Here is a 22,563-nt window from a genome sequence, read left to right as displayed (position 1 = left end):
GAGTGATTGTCCTGTGAAAAGAGACAGTGCTACTATGATAAATGCAAATTGAAGTCTGAGAGACAGAAAACAATTTAAGGGTTTGAAATGGCAATTTTCATGTTTCAAAAATCTTAGAGGTGCTGTCATATCCAGGGCTTTCTCTGATGAGCGCTACAAGTAGGCCATCACAGAACTGCTGAGATGGAGAGAATCTAAATGGCTCAACCCATCTATCAGTCCATGACAGAGTAGAGGGAGAGCTTCACCAGAGACAGTCCCTGCAAGGAGTGCTGTTAGGGTGGCCCTAGCTCTGTATATCACTCCTTTCCCACCATTCTTGCACGCCCTTCTCTGTGTTTGCACCTGCTGTTCCCTTTTGAGAAGGCCATCCTGATTCTTTTCTACCTCTGAAAAGACTATCCATGTGATCATGGTAGCTGGTTCTCATCTCCTGTGAAGCTGAAGCTTTCTGCCCCACAGAAAGCCCTGCCACCTCTGAGTCTGCAGGGCCACAGATTAGCACTTGGAGATCCTCAAACTTCAATGTGCACCTACTGTTTCCTTCAGCTTTCATATGCACACAATCAAAAGAATAATTCACTACACCCATATTTATTGAGCACCTATATTATACCAAAAATTGTTTTAGATACTGTTATGATTACACACATAAAGCTGAGCCATTTGAACCAAGTAGCTGGTCTCATAGAGCTTATAATAAATTACCAAAGCTACCCTATCTTTCCCATCTGCTCCATGCAGTTGCACTGTAAGCATTTGATAGATGCCTGCTGATTGATTGACGGATGAGTTAATGCTTCTTTTTATTCAACAGCTACAAATTTGTCCTAAAGTGTTGTAGACCATGAGACTTCTGGAATGAATGATAAAGAAATGGTATTCAATGTCATGAAGCTTTGAACCAAATTAGTTAAGTAAAATTTAGGGTTAAGTCACTCATTTTTCAAAACAGCTAACTGCTGAAAGTCTTCTGAAAATACCTGTCTTTTATCCACAGTTACTAAGCATTCACTCTAGCAGAACTTCTCTTACTTCCAAGATTTCACTTGGCATGACTCTGTAGGTGAAGACAGTGAGTGACTCATCTGAGCTTCCCAGTCAGTGATAGAGCAATGGGGCTGGGAGCGCACGTGGATTCCTAAACACCATTCCCAAACATTGGGGAATGATTATCTTGCTTTTGAAGATCAGAATGGTACCCCTGGCTTTTTACAAAATTAAATATTATACAGATAAGGTCGAGACCTCCATGAAGGCTTAAGTATTATAGAAAAATAAGTGAATGTTAATGTAGTAATGTCAAAACAGGACTTTTAGTATGAAAGAAAGAATATGAAGAAACAAGATTGAAAAGGGTAAGTAACAACCTTATAGTCCAGAATTCAATTTAAGATGTAGTTTATTCAATCCAGAAGTCATAGTTCATCTCTGTTCTTTAAAAGGATCCAGAGACATTTAGGGAGTGCTCATTTTTCCTGTTCAACATATTGTTATAAGTTAGTCTATGTCTAAAGATGAAAAACAATTGATAAGGCAATTTGTCAAAGAAGATATGGCGACTGTATTTCTGTCAATTATTAAATAACTTAGTTACTGTTCATAAAATACTTTATGTAGAGAACTCTACAGCATAATGCAGTAGCCTCAAATTACATCTTCACTTCACAATTATATTAAGATTATGCTTTACACAATTCCTACAGAGTCGTTATAAGGTAACCTAAGTGGTTTATCTGACAAACAAGAAAAGATCTTTCTGTCTCTACTATGGGGAAATTACTATTCCCATAAAAGATCCAAGAGTTCTCCAGGCTTTTCTTCAACCCTATGAATAGATTGTCAATAGTAAGAAATTCTTATATTGTTATTTTGAACACATTTTAAAATCTAGCTATTAGTTGTGGCTCAATTTGGTTTTTCCTTGGCTTTCTAACAGATTCCTGAGCAGAAGGGTGCATTGTGATTTATTTAGTAATATTTCCTGTTTATCTCATAACTCCACTTAATGAAAAATAAAACTTAGTCCAGCTTCTCAGTGGCTTGTGGCTCTTTGTCGAGAACTAATGGATTTGAGATACAAATCCATTGCTATAGTGTGGGAAGCCATCAATATTTTTTAAAGTAAGCAAGTTTAGTAGAAAAAAATAATAGAAGGATGCAGATTCAGTCTTGGGGTCTAACCGCCTAGATCCTTGTGAGTAAACTTTGGAAAATTATTTAACTGCATGGAGCCTCAGCTATAAAACAAGTAATTCTCACAGAAACATTGGAAGGAAGCAATAGAAGAGGAGGTATGCAAAATAGTTGCATTGTAGCATCCAGTAAATATTATTTATTCCTCCCTCTGACTTCAGAGTCTAATATTAAAACTTTCTGCTAGGTTTCTTTTTTGGTGGTACCAAGGCATGAACTCAGGGCCTTTACCTTGAGCCACTCCATCAGCCTTTCTTTGTGAAGGATTTTTCAAGATTGGGTCTTGGGAACTACTTGCCAAGGTTGGCCTTGAACCACAATCCTCCTGATCTCTGCCACTGAGTAGCTAGGATTACAGGCTTTAGCCACCAGTTCCCAGCTTTGCTAGATTTTTTATGAGGAACACACATCTATGTATTATATGAACTATCTGCATATTCATATATAGATAGAGATAAAAATATAGATATAGGCAGACACACTCATTTATGTCTGCTTTCAAATTTTTACTTCAAACAGAATTTAGAAAGTCCATTTCAAATCCAACTCTTTTTTTTCACACTTATAACAAACAGTTTAACCTGCATAATTTTTTTCCATAACTCACATGAGCGAAGTTTCTATGAATCATTGGTGGCTCTTCTTTCCACCTTGCTCGGTTCCACAAGGTCTTTCTCATAATTAAACTACTGCTGGAGTCCTTGACCGACAAGGAGAGCAAAACTTTCTCTAGTGATTGTGGCTATGCCCAATTTCAAATCCATATTGACTCCAGCTTAAAACGCAGTAATTTCTCCCTGTGTCCTGCCTTTCTGGACCACAGGCATAAAATAAATATCAGTTACTTTTAGACAGCATCTTCTTAGGGATGCCATGAAGATGAACTGCTTTTGATTCTGTTCCCTTAGGAAAAGAACTGAGAGTTAGAAAATAGTTATTTTTCACTATCAGCATCTTGGTGCAAAATGTCATTTACATGAGAAAATGTGTCTGATTCCTTACTTCCTGTCCACTCCCCATTTATTTATTCTTCCTTCCTTTCTTCTGTATTTTTCTCTTTTATGGTCTGTCTTTAAACATTTTTGAGCAATTCTGATGTGCCGACACCTTTGAAGCACATGGGTAAATAGACTCTTCATTTTTTTAAAGGTTAATCACCAAAGCCAGTTTCCAGGTGTTTAAATGTTAATGATTTAAAAGGCATGAAAATAATGCAAAGATGACAAACTACTATGTTTTTTGATAGTATCCATGCAAAATTTCCATTGGGGAGTGACAAAATTCTGCCCTTTCTGTGTTCTTTGACGTTTAAATGCTTTAAACATTTAACGTGATAGAAAATTCAAATACTGCTTTTAAAAATCTTACTTGACTCCAAGTGCTGCAATAATTTCCACAGGGGCACGTATTTTTCAAGAATTCAGGAAGATTACTCTGACTTTTCTACTCCAAATCAATATGGAGTCTATAATATGAATTTGACTTAGAAATTACAAATATGTATAGATTTCTGTTTTAATAGGTAGTCACAGATCAAACAGCAATTTGGAGATAATATTTGCAACTTAAATCACTCAGACAGTGTCATTATCCCTCATGCAGAAAAATTCCTCTAAAAATAAGGAATAGAAACCAGCTCTATTCTTAATGTATGCATTTTTCATGTTCCTGTCAAATTCCTTTCTTCTGTTCTTATAGAAAGTGTATTGGTTAGCTTCTGGTTATTATAACAAAATACTTGGGTCTGTTAACATATAGAGATAAAGGTTTACTTAGCTCAGGGTTTCTTGAAGTTTCCGAAAGCTGGGCAGTCCCATTGTTTGGAGCTACTGGCAAGGGTGGAGCATCAATGTGATAGTGCAGTGTGTGGGAGTAAAAGCTCACATCACGGACCAGGAAACAGAAAGACTAGACAGGCTGGAGTCCCACAATCCCCTTTGAGGGCCTGCCTCCAAAGACCTTAGGATTTCTCATGAGGTCCCATCTCCCTAAGGTTCCACCACTTACCAATAGTGACACGGGCTGGTGACCAAGCCTTTAACAACGGCCTTTGCAGGGACATTCAATATCTAGATTATCACAGACAGCTCAATATCAAGTAGTAGTGAATTCCATGGCTGAATTCAGAGTACTCAAGACTGCCTGCTAGCTCTGTTGTTTTAGGTGAGTAACCTAATCCTTCTGAGCCAAAATGTGCTTATCTTTAAACAAGATGGCACCCTCATGGGGCTGTCACAAAAATTCAAAGTGCTTAATAAAGTGGCTGGCAAGACAGACTACCACATAAATGTTAGCTGTTATTTCTTACACAGTTATAATCATAGTGTAATTCCCATTAAATATTCCTTTTTTATTTTCCATCTAATTGGATATTTTAAATTGGTTTTCTCATTGTTATATAGTGGTCATAATTAGTACTTCACCTACACAATTGATAAGTAATCATTTATTTAAGTTGTTCTGTGCTGGAAGTTAAACCTTCTTCCAATTTTAAGCCTTAAACATGCACACACAAACATCTCCATTAATGCATCTTCTCCTGCCTTTAGGATTACCAAACTCAAGAAAGATTCCTGGAATGACAATGATTAAATACGTATGTACCTATTGACAAATGGCTTCATAAAAGAGATTTATAAAATTGTACTCTCATCAGTAATGTAAAAATGTGGCCTTCCCAATGCAACTTCTGTGACACCATTTTCCATTAAAATAAATGATCATTTGTTTCTTAACACATTATTATTATGCTAAATCTTATCACTAGGTACACTTCTTTGTGATATTCAGTAATTATCTTTTCTTTATGCCTTATCATAGCTTTTAATGATTTGCAAGCACTCTTTATATACAAATGCCACTAATTCTTTCTTTAAAAAATCATGGAGCAGAGTGAATTCTCTTATGTGTCAAGGCCAGGTGTATTTTGTTACAGACATGCCTTTGACCATGTGGAAAGATGCATAGCTGACTCTTTTTTTTCTCAGAAATCTGTCACAGCATTTCTGATCTTCTTTCTGAGTCAAAGTCTTTTCATCTGAGTTCATTCTCTATCACACTTCATCCCCCTGAAATTGCACCAAGAACCCACGATCAGATCATACCACCATAGATAAACCCTCAGCTGGGAGTGATTTTTCCTCCAGGCATCTGAAACTGTTCTGATGTTCGAATGTCTGTGGGTACTATGGGCCCCTCATCCCTCACATATGCTGAGTTTTATGCCTGCTTATTACTCCTTGTTCACTGGCACCAATTCATATGGTGCATCAATTTTCTCTCATTTTTGTTTCTCAATTCTTACAGCAAAGTTTAGCACTATAAAATATGTGACATGACTTGATGATGAAACAGCAGCTTCCTGCTAAACTTCAGAACAAGAGGCACTTTTTTCTTTTAAAGAAAGAAAGTCATTGAGCTACTAGCTGTTCTCCTAAAAAGGATGTTGCAGTATTAGCCAACCAGATATTCTGCAGTTGCTCCTTGGCCATAATTCTCTCTCTCTCTCTCTCTCTCTCTCTCTCTCTTTATATATATATATATACATTTTTTTAAACTCTCAAAAGCATGTGGCTTCTAGGAAGTGATCATAGATGCCAAGCTGTCCCTAGCAATGACTAGTAGTAATGGACAAACTGAGTTGAGATACCATATTCAGCCATGGTCAAGGGCACTGTCTCTTCTTATTAATTCATCTCCAATTACAGAGAGACATAAATAGAAGACACTTTTTTAAGGACATGTGACATTAAAATGTGCTTCATTCTGTCAAATACATGTAAGAGCCACTTGAAAGAAATGTTGCTCAGACAAGGAAAGCAAGTGCTCTCTTGATCTTTCCTCTCCACGTGCACTGCGTTTCAGCAACATTAGCAAATGAGTATCACCCATGTGGATAGAAAAATGTTCTGGAGACAGATCTGCTGCCAGGGTAAAGTTGTTATTCCTCGATGATGTGAATAGCAAAGACAAGTGGAATCACTTCTCTCAGCTAATTTAAACAGAAAAGCGAAACATTCAACATTTACATATTCAATAAAAAAATCCTAAGTTACTACCACATGGCTTATAAGCATCTCACACAAAAGATTCTCTCTCTCTCTTCCTTCTTGAAGCCCACTACTGCTATGAATAGATGAATAGTGAAGGAATAATTGCAGAGATGTGTGTACTTCTTCCCAACAAGATTTATCACAATTAGAATAAGAGAGACAGAGAGAGAGAGTATGTAGTCCCCCAATACAGAGATTCAGAAGTCATCCTCTATTTCCTTCCTGCTCTCTTCCCTAGATTCAGTTACCTATTAATGCCTGTAATTTCTATTTACTTAAAGATCATCTTTCTGGGGATTCTCACTCCAGATGCTCTCTTACCTAGCTTTCACAAATCTGCTCACTAGGTTCCATACTTTCTAACTCCATTTTACCTTTGCAACCCTTCACTCCAGACACCTGCAAGATGGCTCTAAATGGCAATGCACAAAGTTCTTTTGTAATTTTTCTTATTCTGCAAAGCAGAACCTTTGTTTCATTTTCTAGGAGGCATGGAACTCTAGTCTCATGCTGGTATGGGAGAGAGAACATTGCCCAGCAGAGTGGGAAAGCAATCTGGAAATCAGTTTGCTTCTCAGGCACACAGTAAACAGTGGTCCTGACTCTCTGCAGCACTGTCCTCACCTTCATTTTCAGAGGTGCCCAGTGTTGTTTGATCTCAAGTCATTGGAGGATGCTGTGGTCTAAATTAGGTTGCCTCTCAGCTTTCCCCATTACCTGCTTAAGATTCGTTTTTCTCAGTACTATTGTTACTACTAGTCATGTATTTGCTTTCCAGCCTCCAAAATTTTGTTGTATTGCCCCTCCTTTATTCTGTTCATTTTACCTATGCCTCTTTAAAAAATCCTATATTGTCATTTTTATGGAATTTTGAGAACAAGAGAAAATATATTAATTTTTTCAATCTGTCATCTTTACCTGGAATCCATCTGTACCTTTTAACACATACATAAAATAATCATACTTATACAAATCTATAAATACATACATTCAATATTTCTGTGCAAAAGGGTATTTTACAAAACATTTTTTATTGTTCTGGGAGTACACTGTGGCATTCATAAAAATTCTTACAACATAACAAATATATCATACTTGAATTCACTTCGTCCATCATTCTCTTTTCAGACACAAAATTCTAGAAATTATGTCGTATTTTTATATGAAACTTCAGAACATGGCACTAAAAATAAGCTTATTGATTTTCATGCTGTTGAACCAGTAGAGCACACTAATAAAAATAAAACATATTAAAGATTCACTTACACCATGTCATCCAAGGTCAAACTACGTCTGTTTACCTTGTAGCTCTTATGTATTATGAAATGTACAATTTCATAAAGTATAATGTCAGAACAGTCTTCACAATTATATTTTTAATTGTGGACTATTCTATTGAATTGATATGCCACAATTCACTGATTCATTTCCCTATTATTCTACTAGCATTAATAAAAATCCATGCAGATCATTGAGCTACTATGCTACAGGCTCTATCCCAGTTTTACTCTAAGTTCTACAGCATTTGAGACTATCATTTTAAGACCTTGTTTATTTGGTGGTGATAACTTCATCTTATTTATTTTTAAAATGATTTTAAATATTTTATTCCTAATGTTTATTATAAAATCATGTGATCTATTGTGGGGGCATTTACATCACCTCTCCTTTGCCTACTTGGTTATCAGTTGTCTAACTGCTTTGAATGAATCCCTCCCTCACTAGACAGAGACTCAGAGCACATTGCAAGTAGATATGGTTTGAATATGAAATGTCTCCCTTAAGCTCATGTAGTGGATGCTTGGTTGCCTGTTGATGGATTTTTGGAAAGTGATTGGATCCTGAGGACTCAGACCTAATCATTGGATTGACCCCTTGATATATTTATATTAGGATGGCATTATTAGGAAGTGGTGAAAAGTAAGAGGTGGGACCCAGTTAGAAGACCTTGGTCACTGGGGTGTGCCCTAGAAATATGTGTATTGCCCCTGCTCCTTCCTCTGCATCTTTCTGCTTCCTGTCCACCATGAGTGAACTGCTTTTGTGCCCCATCACAGGTTCCCTGCCATGATCTTCAGCCTCATGAAAGTCCAGAAACAATGGAGCTGACAAACCATGGACAGAAATCTCTGAAATCACAAACCAAAATAAATCATTCCTCCCTTAAAGTTGCTTTTCTCAGGTAGTTGTTACAGCAAAGAATTGTCTAGCACATGGGTATACAACTGGAGATGAGACCTGACTTTGGCTTTCTTTGAGTTCACAAGCTAGTGGGTTTAGGTTGTAACAAGTTCAAAAGAAGTGGTTCTATCATCGGGGAAACGCTAGCTGACAATGACTGGGGAACAGCATGGAGAGGGCATTCCTGGCAGGAAGAGCAGGGAAATCAAGGGCAGGGAGACATGCATTTAGAAAATGCAAGAAAAATACTGTCTTCTCACCTATATTTGCTGCAAGTAGCATTCTTCATCTTTTTTACTTTGAAATTTTGTTGATCAGACTTTTGGGTTGTTATCCTTCCTTTGAAAGTGAATATGTCTGGATCTGAGCCATATCTTAGTTGACTTGGACAAAGGCATAATGAAGCTGCTGCAGCCAGCACCTCTTCTTAAGGACAGTTATGCAAGCGCATCGAAAATGTCTTAAGCCATAAGCAATCAATAAAGAAGTATTTGATTAAGACAACACTGCATTAAAGCTGTATTCTCAAAGCACCTCTCAGAACGGCTTGGGCTGTTGTACGTTATGATGCAATCAGCATCACTGCTCATTATTCTGAGTAAAGGCCCTAGTCATTTGGCTCTTAATGATGGACATGGAATGGGTCTGTAGGGACAACATCTGCCTCCATTCCTAATGTAGAAATATTTTTAATATACATAAATTTATAAACTGCTATGGTCTTTGTTACATCTTCTTGCACAGAAATTTGCATTTCTACCACAACCCTCTCAGGGTTTAATTATTGTTTGGACAACATCTCTTCATGAAAACATATGTGAGTGACAGATGTCAAAGGCATGATTACAGACTATTTGGTGCGATCATACTGGTGCAGTAAGTTATCTACTTGTCTGTTGAGACTTACACTTCTTCTTTTGAGGATTAGCTTCTTGAACACAGAATTGTCTTATTCATCCTTGTACCCACACTGTCTGTTATGTAACAGAAGCTCCAGAAGCTTCTCTTCAGTGAACAACTAGTTTACTGTTCAGAGGCAGAAAGAAGACATGCATGGATGGGATGTGTGCAGGCTCAGTTCCAATTCTGATGCCCTGTAAGAATGGTGGCCACACGTGAGCATTGGGAAAGGGAGAGAGAATGACCAACTGAAGAAGATAAAGTAGGCATCTGGAGGAGCTTGATTGTGGACTTGGGCTATGAATATGCTGGGTCAAGCAGAGCTGGGAAGAAGGGCAATTAATACAACAGAGGGAAAGCGAGGTTGAAAACGTACCAGCAAATTCTAGCAACAATGACCTCCCAGAGTGGTAGAAATGGTTGGTTGTATAGTGGAGCAAGGAGAGGGATCAGGTAGCAAGTGTCTAAGTTCTAGGGCTGTAAATAAGGCTGAGGAATGTTAAAATATTCTCAATAGGCAGCAGGAAAGCATGCTGGTTATAAAAAATAACTAAATAAATAGAATGAGACCAGCACCATCAGACTGATGCATTTGACAGCTCATTCTAGTGGAGTTTTGGGGGCGAGACAGAAAGAGAAACCCGGGGAGAAAAGAGCCAGTCACTAAGCTATTGCAATATTATCTGTGAAACTGAAATAAGACATGTACCTGGGCTCTGTGCTAAATCCAATCCTAGGAAAACAGAAATATCGCTGGCCTGCACGAGAATGCATTTAAAAACACTGCATCAGAAACAACAAGATGAGTCCCTGTTTGTGGAAAAGCTTCCATAAGAACTTCTTGTGTCACTGAAGAGCTGAAGGACCAGTTTGTGCTTGTTAGAGGAAGAGAGTTGGCAGAGAGTGAGGGTAATGGAGAAAGACAACAGGCAGAGGGAAGGATCTATGCAAATCCTTCCCTTAGTGGGAGACACAGGACATTCTGTGAACTGTACACCAAATGCTAGGTGGCTGGAAGTACCAAGTGGAGGATGCTTGAGGAGAATGGGCCCAGATTACAGCCAACCACAGTGAAGCAGGGTTAAATGGTTTCCAACAGAAGGGATGGCATCAGATGCTTATTTTCAAATGATCATCCTGGCTTTTTTTCAAACTGGATTGAAAAGAGCAAGACACAGTGTGAAGACATCAATTAGATAGCCACTAAAGGTAGCAAGTGATTGTTCCTCAAACTGGATGGTTACTGGAAAGTGGAAAAATTTCACATTTAAAAGGTAGTTGACCCAGGAGGGTTAAAGGGAAAGGCTAGTGCCATTAACTATAATAGTGAATCCAAAATTGGGACTATATTTTGGCAGGTGGAGCAGGGAAGACAATGAATTTGATTTTGGATATGGTGGTTTTAGGGTGGATTTAAGATATTGGATAGGCAGAAGCATATATAAATCTGAATTTCAGAGCATGTGTAAATTACAGTCACTGAGTTAGGGTGGCTCAAGTCTCAGTGCTGTGTCATCTCTAGGAAATTAGGAGGGACATATGCAGTAATGTAGAAGAAGCCTAACCTACAGCCCAGGGGAGCTCTTGGGAGATTGGTAGCCTGTGGATGAGTAGGGGGTTGCTTTATAGTTCCCAAACTCCTCCTTATTAGGAAGCCTAACTAAACAAACTTATTCTCCCATACAGAGGAGATGATAGAGCTCTTTTTCTTTTTCATAAGGTATACAACTTGTGGAAGGCAGGAGTAATGCACACACACATAGACCCAAAGATGCCCACATCCTAATTCTGCAAAACTGACTATGTCACCTTGCATGGCAAAAGGAACTTTACAGATGTGATGAAGGCCATTGACATGGAAGACTGACTACGTGGCATTATCTGGTCACATGTGTTTTTAAAAATGTTTCCTGCCTATGAGAGAGAGAGAGAGAGAGAAGAAACAGAGAGAGAGAAGTGACTATAAAGGAATGCTCAGAGGGCTGCAACACTTCTGACTTTCAGTACTGAGCAGCAGAGACCTGGGGAAAGAATATGATTTGTTATGGACATGATGGAAAATGGATATATTTTATAGGAAAAACTCCACAGTTAACATTGTATGCACATATAAATAAAATAAATTTTTAAAAAATTGCTATTCTTTGTTTAATTTTCAACAAAAAGTTGCTGCTGTGGGACCAGCCAAAATTTTCTGGTTTTATTCACTTCTAGTAAAACCAATTGCCAATCACAAAGTGACTTAAAGATTAGCAGACAGCGCAAATAGCTCTTAGCTTATGTGTGTATGAATTTTGATGCTGATGTCTGTTTATATGTTTTCTCCTTATGTTTTATTGGTTTCAGAGAGATAAACCTTCCAAGGTCACAGTCTTTCCTCCCTTTCCAGCCTAACTCCCCACTGAAACCCTATTAGCATCCTCGCATGATCAATTCAGGGAAATTTGTTCCTGGTAAAGTATACGTACTGCCAGATGCTATCCTGGGAATGTAGAGTGAATCCACAATAATGGAAGACTTCTGCTGCTTGTATTTTTGTAAAGTCCACCGTGGTGTAGACTTCTGGATTTTTTTTTAATCCCCCTATAGTGTAATAATTACTTGGAAAAAACCCTTTCTTCCGCTTACATCAAGTATGCTTAGTAGAAATCTGTGTGTCAGGAGATTTAGGACTGTCCTCCTCACCAGGGGCAAAGCCATGAAGCAAAAACAACAGTAAAAGGGGAGATCACTGTGGGGTTACATATACAAAGGTTTCATACAAACAAATAAACAAAACCAAAACTAGGACCCCAATAGACAAGTAAAGGACATTAAAGAAAAAATTCACAAAAGAGAGATTAGAAATGACTACCACATACATAGGAAGGGGGCTGGAATTTCAACCTCGCTAATAAAAATATAAAAGGAAGAAACTGAAAAAAACGAGGCAATTTTTCACCTATCTAATTAACACACATTAAAAATTTAAAGACAGGAGAGGAGAAAATGATGTTTAAGAGTTTGGCTTAACTTTCTTTCCTACATTGCTCTAGGGAGCGTTAATTAGCACAACCCTTTTAGGAATAATTTTGCAATATGTATCATGAGTCTTCGAAAACTTCCAGTTTGACCCATAAAATGTTCTTGCAGGATGCAAATAAAGAAATGCATGCAAACACACTTCTTTGAAAGTGTAGTTTTAATAGCAATTCACAACAAATCTATATCCAAAGAATTCAAGGTTTATCTATGAAGAATGTATAATTTTTTGTTATTGTTAAATTCAAAATGAAATTTCACAATTGATAATGCATGTCAAGAAAGTGTTAGAATTATGAAACTACTTTATAAAACTGGAATGGAGTCATGAAGGATTATATTCTCTTTCATTTTCCAGATTTTATATGTATGATCTGTATTACTATAATAATTAAGATGTAACTTTATTTAAAACAAAAACATGAAAATGATTGTGAAGTCCTTATATGACAAATTACTGAGGCAGCCCAAAGACTATGGCATCAGTAGCTTGACATGAAAGTGAAGGGTGTTTGGTTATCTAGTCCAAGTTCCTCCCATAATGGTGACTCTAGGCCTTACAACCATTTGCAGTCTGAGCACCAAAGAGATTTCTGAAACTTCCCCCCCAAAACACGCATACCCAACATGAGAGAATCAAAGTCATTTTGAAGACTAGTAAATTCATATTAGTTAAAAACTAGCCACAGTCATCATCAAAGCAAATTGTATAAGAACTTGTAGTTGATGAAAGTTGTATACTCCCCAAACCAAATTTTGAATGATTGGAAAGAGAAGGAATCTCCACAGTTAGCCTATCAACTCCTCTCAGGGGACATTACCTCCATGAGTGCACAAAGCTTCACTGTCTGGTCCATCTTTGCAATATCCAATTTCTGGCTTATAGTGAGTACTCAAGGAATTGTATGGTGAATGAACAAATAAACTCAATTGCTCAAGCCAGAAACTTAAGAGCCTTTCTAGATTTTCTCTAGCCTCAGCCCCATACCCAATCTAACTCATGTCCTCTTATCTCCTTCTATGGCCCATCCCTCCCTCAGGTCACCATCTCTGTTGTCTGGAGAACTTCCACAGCTTCCTGTCAGCTCTTCCCTCCCCCATTCTCTTCCTAAATATTCTGTACCAATCAGCAAGATTGATGATCTTAAAGCCCAAGAAGATCAAGGCATTCTGCTGCTTAACTTCAAAGTTTCCTAACTGCTGCAACTCCTTACCGTGGTCCTCAATCACCTGCTTTGGCTGCCACTTCCTATTTCCTCCCATTTCTCCACTCAAACCACCTTCCTCTTTATTCTTCATGCTGCAATTACAGGGCTCTGCTTCCCGTTCTGTTCCTCTAGTTTCTCCAAAATCCAGCTTCCTTCCCACCTCAGGGTCCTTTTAAATGCTATTCCTTCTGCGTAGCATGCACTTTCTTCCAGCCCAATTTTGGCTTAAATAACCTGTCTTCAAAGACACATTTCTTGCCAACTAATTAAACAACTTCTTTGTTATCTTCCATATAGCTTACTTTCATTTTCCAGGACCATTCTCAGTCTTGTCTACCATTGTACACCAATGTCCATGTTCAGAGTTATGTAGAACAGATAGTTAATATCTGTTTGCTAAATGAATGAATGATCTCAGGATGTGACAGGGCCAACACAGAGCTAGAAGCAGATAATAATAAAAAAGCAAGTAATCATAAAAGCAACACTTAAACATAATAGCCCATCTTGATCAGAGTATTACCAGTGTCTCAGGAAGGAGAAAATAAAAGGGAATGTTACAAAGACTTCAGATACTAATGTGCTCACAACCTTTTCATAAACTATGTAATTCTTTAGTAGGAAGTCTCTCTCTTTTTAAAATGCATATATATAGATAGAGATGTAGATATAAAGAGCTTAAACGTGGATGGAAATGTTCAATTCACATTGCATGTCTACATGAAATTATCACAGAAAATCCCATTTATCTATACAACAATTTTTTTTGTTTTAGTAATTCTTACTAATTTTGTCTGTCAATTGGCACAGTATCTTAAGTGTCTTAAGAGGAGTATTGGGTCCAACAAGGATCAGACAGCAAAGCCGTGGTCCCCAGAGTGAGCAGAGCTGCTCGTAGCTCCTTCACAGATTGGGTCTGAACAGAGCCTATTTACAAATAGGGGTGGGACCATCCCTTTGGAAAACACAGATGGCAGAGGACACGCTCCAGGACTGCACTGTGAACATGTGGGGAAAGCAATTATAAAGGGATTTAAGTTGATGGCAGAAATGGAGAGGTTAAGTCCCAATCCCTTCTGTGGTATATTAAGTGGTAAAATGAAAAAGATTTGGAACATCAAACTAAACTCATCTGGCAAATTGTTTTTGGAAAAAGATGGGTTTATGCATTTGGACTCTTTTCGGCTGGGTAAATACCCATTATCTAGCTGCTTACCTCCAAGGTTCCGTAAACCCCATGCAGGCTCACTGTACCTACCCACAGACCCAGCACAGCCAGAAAAAAGATGCCTTTCTGGGTGGTCTTGGGCTTTGATATCTTCACATTGGATCACAAACGATGAACTGTTAGCTTCATGGTCACAGTGACCCTTTGGTTGGAATCAAGCCAGGCAAACACAGTTCCTAAAAGAATGAAGGGTTGCTTGACATCCCTGACTGAATGGCAGATTCTAAAAAGATGGCATTCTGGCTGAATAATCTTTTTTTTTTTAGGTCCCCCAATTATGTTAATTCAGAAACTGTATCTATTAATTGCCCAATTAGACATCTGGTAATCACTCTCTACAGAAATATCCCAAATCTTAGTGGCAAGGGCTGAGTGCACTATTTTATTGTATCACAAATAAAAATCTAATTGGAATTTAATAAAAACTAATTCCAGCTAATTTAATACCAATTGATCATTAACGGGGAGAATTTTGTGGTTTATCAAGTATATAAGAAGGGTGTATAATTAACAGGAAATGGTGTCCACAAGGTTATAATTAAATCCTTGGTAACTTTTAGCTTTCAGCAAATGTTTACAACTTACTTAACATTCAGAAGATGATTTATAATAGGATTTATTAAATGCCAATTGCACAGAGTGCTGGGACAACTAATGAGTGTAGTGACGGTGCCTCTTATTTACAAAGTGCCTCTTCTTTCCAGCTAAGTAAATGTCTTGTTGCTGGGTAAATATGATATCCACATAGCCTTTTAGCAAAAATTAATAATCAATTATAGGCTGAGTGATTGGATTTTTTTTTAACAGTCTGGTTGTATCATCTTATTCACTCTTCTTTACTTTTCATTCAATAGAGACCGATCAGCTAGAATAACTGAGAAAAGTTGCTTTGCTTGGTTTTTGTCCATTTCCTTTGCTGAAGTCTAAGTACCTCCTCCATTAGGCCATGAGAGGCAAGAGGGCAGGGACCCTGCCTGTCTCCTTAAGCATAGTCAGCAACAGGTAACTCATTACCTGCTACAAGACAATGACAACTACTGGAAGGACCGCAAGGGTGAGAACGTGACAGAATCCATATCGTTAACATCTAAGCCATCTCAATTTATATTCAAAATTCCTTTTCTTCTAACCTGGCTACAGTGAACATGCCATTTCATTGACTTACAGTTTGGATCAATACTCAAAGTGGAAGGAGTATTGTGAGATTTTAAAAGGTAATGTATGTGGAGAAGCAATTTGTTGATACTCAAATGCTAGCCACACTTCGTCTTCTCTTTGGCATTTATCACAATTTTAATTGCCCATAGATTTTTCAACAGTCTTTCTTCTTGACCAAATCAGAAGCCCTTATCTTTGCAATGCTGTCACACAGTAGAATAATGATCATAGTAAATATGTGCTTAACTGGTGAATGAATAAATGAAGCCATTATTGCTACTAGTTATTCAAAAGGTCCAGCATATCTAACGTTCCAAACCCGTATTCTTCAAAAGAAAAGAAACACTGAAGATGTAACTCAGTAGTAGAGTGTGTGATCAGCATATGAGAGTCCCCAGTACTAGAGACAGAAAGAAGGAAACAGAAAACTAGAACTCAAAGCATGAAGACAACCAGTGAGTGGCAAAAATTGCATCCATTTGCTCTCTGTGGTAAAGCAGGACTCCCCAGGACTCAAACCCTGTGCTTTTCAACCTTCCAACAGAACTCCTGTGATTGTGCAGTTCTGGTCCTCATGAATGCCGAGCAGCCAATGAGCTCACAGTATGGCCATCAGAGCTTATTGAAGTCACATTTTCCCACGAACATCTCTATAGCTCTCGGGCCAAGCCTGGTCCTAAGGACCATCTGATTTGCATCTAAAGGTATCAAAATCTTGCTGAGCAAGTCTCTTCCACCACAAACATCTTTTCAGACCTGAGCTCAGCACCATTTTAACGGGATGCTTCTCGCTTTCCCTCAGGCCTGTTCCAGGAAGGTGAGCTATATTAAACTTGCTGCTGTAATGTTTGGGCTTATTGATTAAAAAAAAAAACCTGGCACCACACATCCAAAAGGCAGTTTAAAAAAATCAAAAGGGGAAAGAAACAAGAAAGAAAAAACATGCACCCAACTGCAGTGTTTAGCACTGTCTACCATGGAGGGCATTTCCAAGTGCTTGTACTTCAAGATCTGTCAAACCAAGGGCTCTTTTCTGGATGGTCTTCTTAAATGGAGGTGGTAGTTTAAGGCTGTAAGCAACACCAAGAGACAAGGGTGTGAGCTCATTGTTTCATATCACCAGGCCAGTGTTTGGCTGACTTGCAGAAAGCAGAAAACACACTGAGATGAGACTCTTTGCAAGTGAGGGTTCTCTTTTGTTATTTGTTCTGGCAACCTCCAAAATCTGACAGCCAGATTCATTATGAGAATCTTGAGGTTTGCAGTGTTACCACAAATTCAAAGGTGTTCTTCACACAGCTGCCTTTTGAGGGTTGTAGGATCAAGTTTGCTCATTAGTTAGACTTAGACTATTTGGACAGAGGGCAGGCAGCCTTGGGAGGGGAATATAACCCAGTCTCAGGTATGAAATAGTCATCCCAAACTGATATCCAATAACCATCACTGAAGGAAGTGGGGGCCACAGTGTGGTCCATGCATATGTCCATCCATCCATCCACCCATCCATCATCCTTACTTCCTTCCTTCCCTCTACCCCTCATCCATTCACCCATGTCTCTCCTGTCTTCTGGATGTTATATGTCAGTCACTGTGCTAGGCATCATAGACTCATAAAATGACAGAATTATTTCATATCATTGAATGCCTCTCCATCTTCCAAGTCATCTCTCCTTCTCTTCTACTTGTCACATTTGTTCTTGCTATCAGTGACCTTGAGATTTCCTCTTCTATCAGTGAAATTATGCCTTCTTATTAAAATCTCAGCCCCAAGGTATCACCTAAGAAACAGTTCTCAAATGTCTCAGCCTCAAATAATGGTCTCTGCCTACATTTTGCTTGATAGTTTATGCATATATATTCATTAGCGCTTGCCATGTTTTATGTTAGTCATTTAAAATAATAACAATCACAACATTAACAATAGACAGATTCTGAGAAATATTCACAATGACTAGGCACTTTGCCAAGCATATCATATGTATTAAAATTTAGTCCTTATAACAACACTGATAGAACTACTATTGCTCTCCTTAATTCACAGAAGAAACTGAGGCACAGAGAGATTATTCATGCACCACTTAAATTGGCATTGAGAAATTCTGTGTACTACAAAGTTTAGTTACTACTTATCACACAAGCACAAAGTAGATCTCCCCCACAAAACAAAAACTGGTTCAGATGAATCAGGGAATAAAAGAATAAATGCAACTCAAAATTTCTCAGTCTTGTCTCACCTTTTCATACAAGAGGACCCCAATTTTAAGACCACAAACTCTTAAGACCAAAATAAACATAGTGTTGTAGTGATTTCCACTTGACCACCAACATTAGCCACTCAAATATGGATTCATATGAATTTGGGTGCAATTCAAGAGGCAGCTGATGGGTGCTGAATCTGTTCCAGGCACTCTTTTATGCATTTTACAAAGATTATCTCATTTAAGAACCTACAACACCTTATTAAGTGATGACAATGTTATTTCATTTCATAGATGTAGAAACAAAAAGCTTAAAGATGTTAAGAACCTTGTCCAAGGTCACCTAACTGCAAGGCAATAAATTTGGTGCTCAAAATGAGGCAAGATTTCAACACAGCTTCAGCACTATGTTCTGCTAAAGATACACAGAGAGCAATAAAGCAATAAAGGAGGAGAGAAAAGGCATGCATAGAAAAAATAGGACAGGGACATCATTTCTTAAACAGTATAATTACTCAGGCTACCCTGCCCCTACATTTCTTGAAGGCTCATTGTTTTCAATAATAGCATTTTAAGTGCCTTAAAATGTTAAACACTTCAATAAAATATTACTGAGAAAAAGCTGAATTTGTGCATAAGGACAAAGTATGTGTGTGTGTATGTGTTTGCATGATTTATAACGGGTGAATTTAAAAAATCTTGTTTAGAGTTTTTATATTCAAAACTATATCATTAATTGTATAGCCATGATGGTATGACTGACCATGATGTCTTTTCCAATTCTATGGGATGTTTTCTGTTTAGGTTTATGAATAGATGGACCCATATCCCTGGTTTTTGGCATGCAAAGTAGCCCTAGTGTTGCTGTTATTTCTTGTACTGGAATATCCCAAGAGGAGTTCAGCAAAGCTGTGACTGCAGATGGTGTATAATCATTCTGCAATCATTTGCAATTGTTTATTGGATTCTACCACAACCTTGAAATCCCTTTTTTCAAAGATCACTGATGACCCTTTGCTCACCAAAACTATTGGCCTCTTATCAGCCATCATTTCTCTGGAACTTACTGAATCATTTGACATCACTTACTCAACACGATTCTCTCCATTGAAACTCTTTACTTCCTGAGTCTCTATCTTTAGATACAGGGTACCTTTTAATATCATCGTTTATTTATAAATTTAATTCATCTTGCGAAGGTCACTATATTCTGTGACCTTCAAGATGAGCCTTTCTATTGATATCCCATGTAAGAATGGTTCTAAAGCCCTGCTGGCATTATAACGAGAAAACAACAAATTTCACCATTATCCTGCCAATTTTGATCATCCATTTGAGAATCCCTATTTTAAGACCATCAGCTGCAGAATCAATGTCCAAAACTCATCTTGAAATAGCTGTACATGGAAAAGGAGCACAAACCCAGTTTTTCAAGGGGGATGTACGATAACTTCATTTCCAATCATCAGATCCTTGTCTTGGATCTGTGATTTATCTGGCTTCTACCTGTTGAGGATGACAAATGACATTTCAACACACACCAACACTGGAGACTGAGAAATATGACAAGACAGTAAGTGAGAAATGGAATGAAAACATGAGTCCTCTTTAACTTATAAAAAGTTGGCATTCTTTCAGACCCTGCCTGCTATTGTTCTAATTGAGAAAAGTAGATGTTTGGGTTTTTTTCTCCCCCTTCCCCCTGCCCCCTCCCTTACTTCCCCCACCACCACGCTCCCTCCCATACCCCCCCTTACCCCTCACTACCCGGCAGAAACTATTTTGCCCTTATCTCTAATTTTGTTGTAGAGAAAGTATAAGCCATAATAGGAAGGAACAAGGGTTTTTGCTGGTTGAGATAAGGATAGCTATACAGGGCACTGACTCACATTGATTTCCTGTGCATGTGTGTTACCTTCTAAGCTAATTCTTCTTGAACTAATCTTTTCTCTAGTTCCTGGTCCTCTTCTCCTATTGGCCTCAGTTGCTTTAAAATATCTGCATTAGTTTCTCTGGGTTGAGGGCAACAAAAACTATCTAGTTTTTTAGGTGTCCTACCTATCCTCATACCTTCCTCGTGTGATCTCGCTTTATCATGTGCTCAAAGTCCAGTCCCCTTGTTGTGTTTGCCCTTGATCTAATGTCCACATATGAGGGAGAACATATGATTTTTGGTCTTTTGGGCCAGGCTAACCTCACTCAGAATGATGTTCTCCAATTCCATCCATTTACCAGCGAATGATAACATTTCGTTCTTCTTCATGGCTGCATAAAATTCCATTGTGTATAGATACCACATTTTCTTAATCCATTCGTCAGTGGTGGGGCATCTTGGCTGTTTCCATAACTTGGCTATTGTGAATAGTGCCGCAATAAACATGGGTGTGCAGGTGCCTCTGGAGTAACAGTCTTTTGGGTATATCCCCAAAAGTGGTATTGCTGGATCGTATGGTAGATCAATGTTTAGATTTTTAAGTAGCCTCCAAATTTTTTTTCAAGAGTGGTTGTACTAGTTTACATTCCCACCAGCAGTGTAAGAGGGTTCCTTTTTCCCCACATCCTCGCCAACACCTGTTGTTAGTGGTGTTGCTAATGATGGCTATTCTAACAGGGGTGAGGTGGAAGAGAAAAGTAGATGTTTACACACACACACACACACACACACACACACACACACACACATCCATCCTGTAATTGATATATAATTGTAAAAGAGAAACTAAAGTGATTTGTTGAAGAGATTGATTCATTCTTTATATATTCAAGAAATAAAAATTATCTGAAGCACATTGCACATGTGCACAGTGCCCACAGTGCTTCACCACAACCAAGCCATCTGCTATGACTTTGTTTAATCAATACAAAAAAAATAGAAATATCTGCAGTAATCCTTAATTGAAACAACAATCAGCTTCTTCCTTAGCATTCCAGCCGTTAAGGAGTGATCATGGATCAAGTCTTAGCTTTACCTTGGCAGCTATTGCACAAAGACACATAGTATAACAAAGATGGTATTCCAAGATACAAAAGTGGGTTACTTTTGCAAAGTATGTATGGCTAAAAAAAGATCTAAAATTCAGTGCTTTCCCTCTCAAAAGAAACACCAAGCATAAAACCATTGAGTCCAATATAGACTTCGTTCCAAAGAAGGGCCTGTGAGTGATGAGTAAAAGAAATAAGGCAGGAGTAAGGCAACACTGGGCTGTTGAAGGGAGTAAATAACATGTATCTTTCTGCATATGCATTGGAAAAGTGCCACTGTGTTAGACGCTGAGTGAGTGAGATATAGGTGGATTCCTCTGGTTTCAGAGAAAAAAGTTGGCATGGATAAGAACCATCAGGTAAATATGTATATATTTCTCAAAAAATATAGAATAAGAAACTGAAATGACATTGAAAGAATCTTAGGATCATTTTTCTACTTTCAAAACCGATACATGCTATGCTAATATGCTTTGCTTTTTTCATATGTTCATAAAGGAAGACATTATTGCAAGCTTTTTATATAACTTGATAAACTAAATTGTTTCTCCTACCCTTTCTTTCCTTGTAGATTTTAACACTATTTACATTGACATGACAGCATATTTTTCTTGTCAACTTCACTAGTTCATTTAATTTCTTAAGGAAATGTCTGTCACCATCAGAGTGAAATAAGTGAAAGAATTAGCCCTGGTACATTGTCCCAAAATGAATCATCACCTCCAACAGCAATGGCAAAGTGTTATAGTGAGGATATTAGTAATGACAGCAGCAGCAACAACAAGTGTAGTGGTTAAACTAGAGAAAGCAGAGATTCAGAAGTAAGACATCCAATATCCAAATTCCTAAGATTTCTTTCTGACTCATAACCTTGGGTAAGAAACCCTTTAAATAGCAATTTCTTACCTATGAAAGGAAGTTATTTATACATTATTGGTAAGGTTTACACAAATCATAAGACTGTGGGGGAAATGCATTATGAAATAAAAATTAAAGAAAAAAATCACTTATTTTTTAGCACATAATAGGATCCTTATAAATAGTTCCCACATACATTTCATCATCCCAAAGTAGGTCATTAACTTTTGAAGAGTTTTAAAGAGAGAAAAGATACCACTACCACCAGATGCATCAAGATCTTTCAGTCCACATAAAATAGCATTATCCTCAGAACTATTTGAAGGTTAATTCCCTGTCAACAATCAGGATGGCCTTGTCAAATCCATAAAGTCACACTCAGAGAGCAATGGCCTAACTCTGACTTCACAGACATTCCTCCCTTAGCCATAAGTGAGATACTTCATTAAGTCAAGGCTGAAAGCAAAGGTTGTTTATCCAAAAAGATGATGGTCAAAGCAATTTTTTGTCAAAACAGAGAGTAGGAGTGAATACATAAACAAAAATACAGTGTATATGAATTCAGTTCTCTTGTCAGAGGC

The sequence above is a fragment of the Castor canadensis genome, chromosome 15, assembly GCF_047511655.1.
Source record: "Castor canadensis chromosome 15, mCasCan1.hap1v2, whole genome shotgun sequence".
Lineage (NCBI taxonomy): Eukaryota > Metazoa > Chordata > Mammalia > Rodentia > Castoridae > Castor > Castor canadensis.
Note: the sequence above shows the minus strand (reverse complement) of the source record.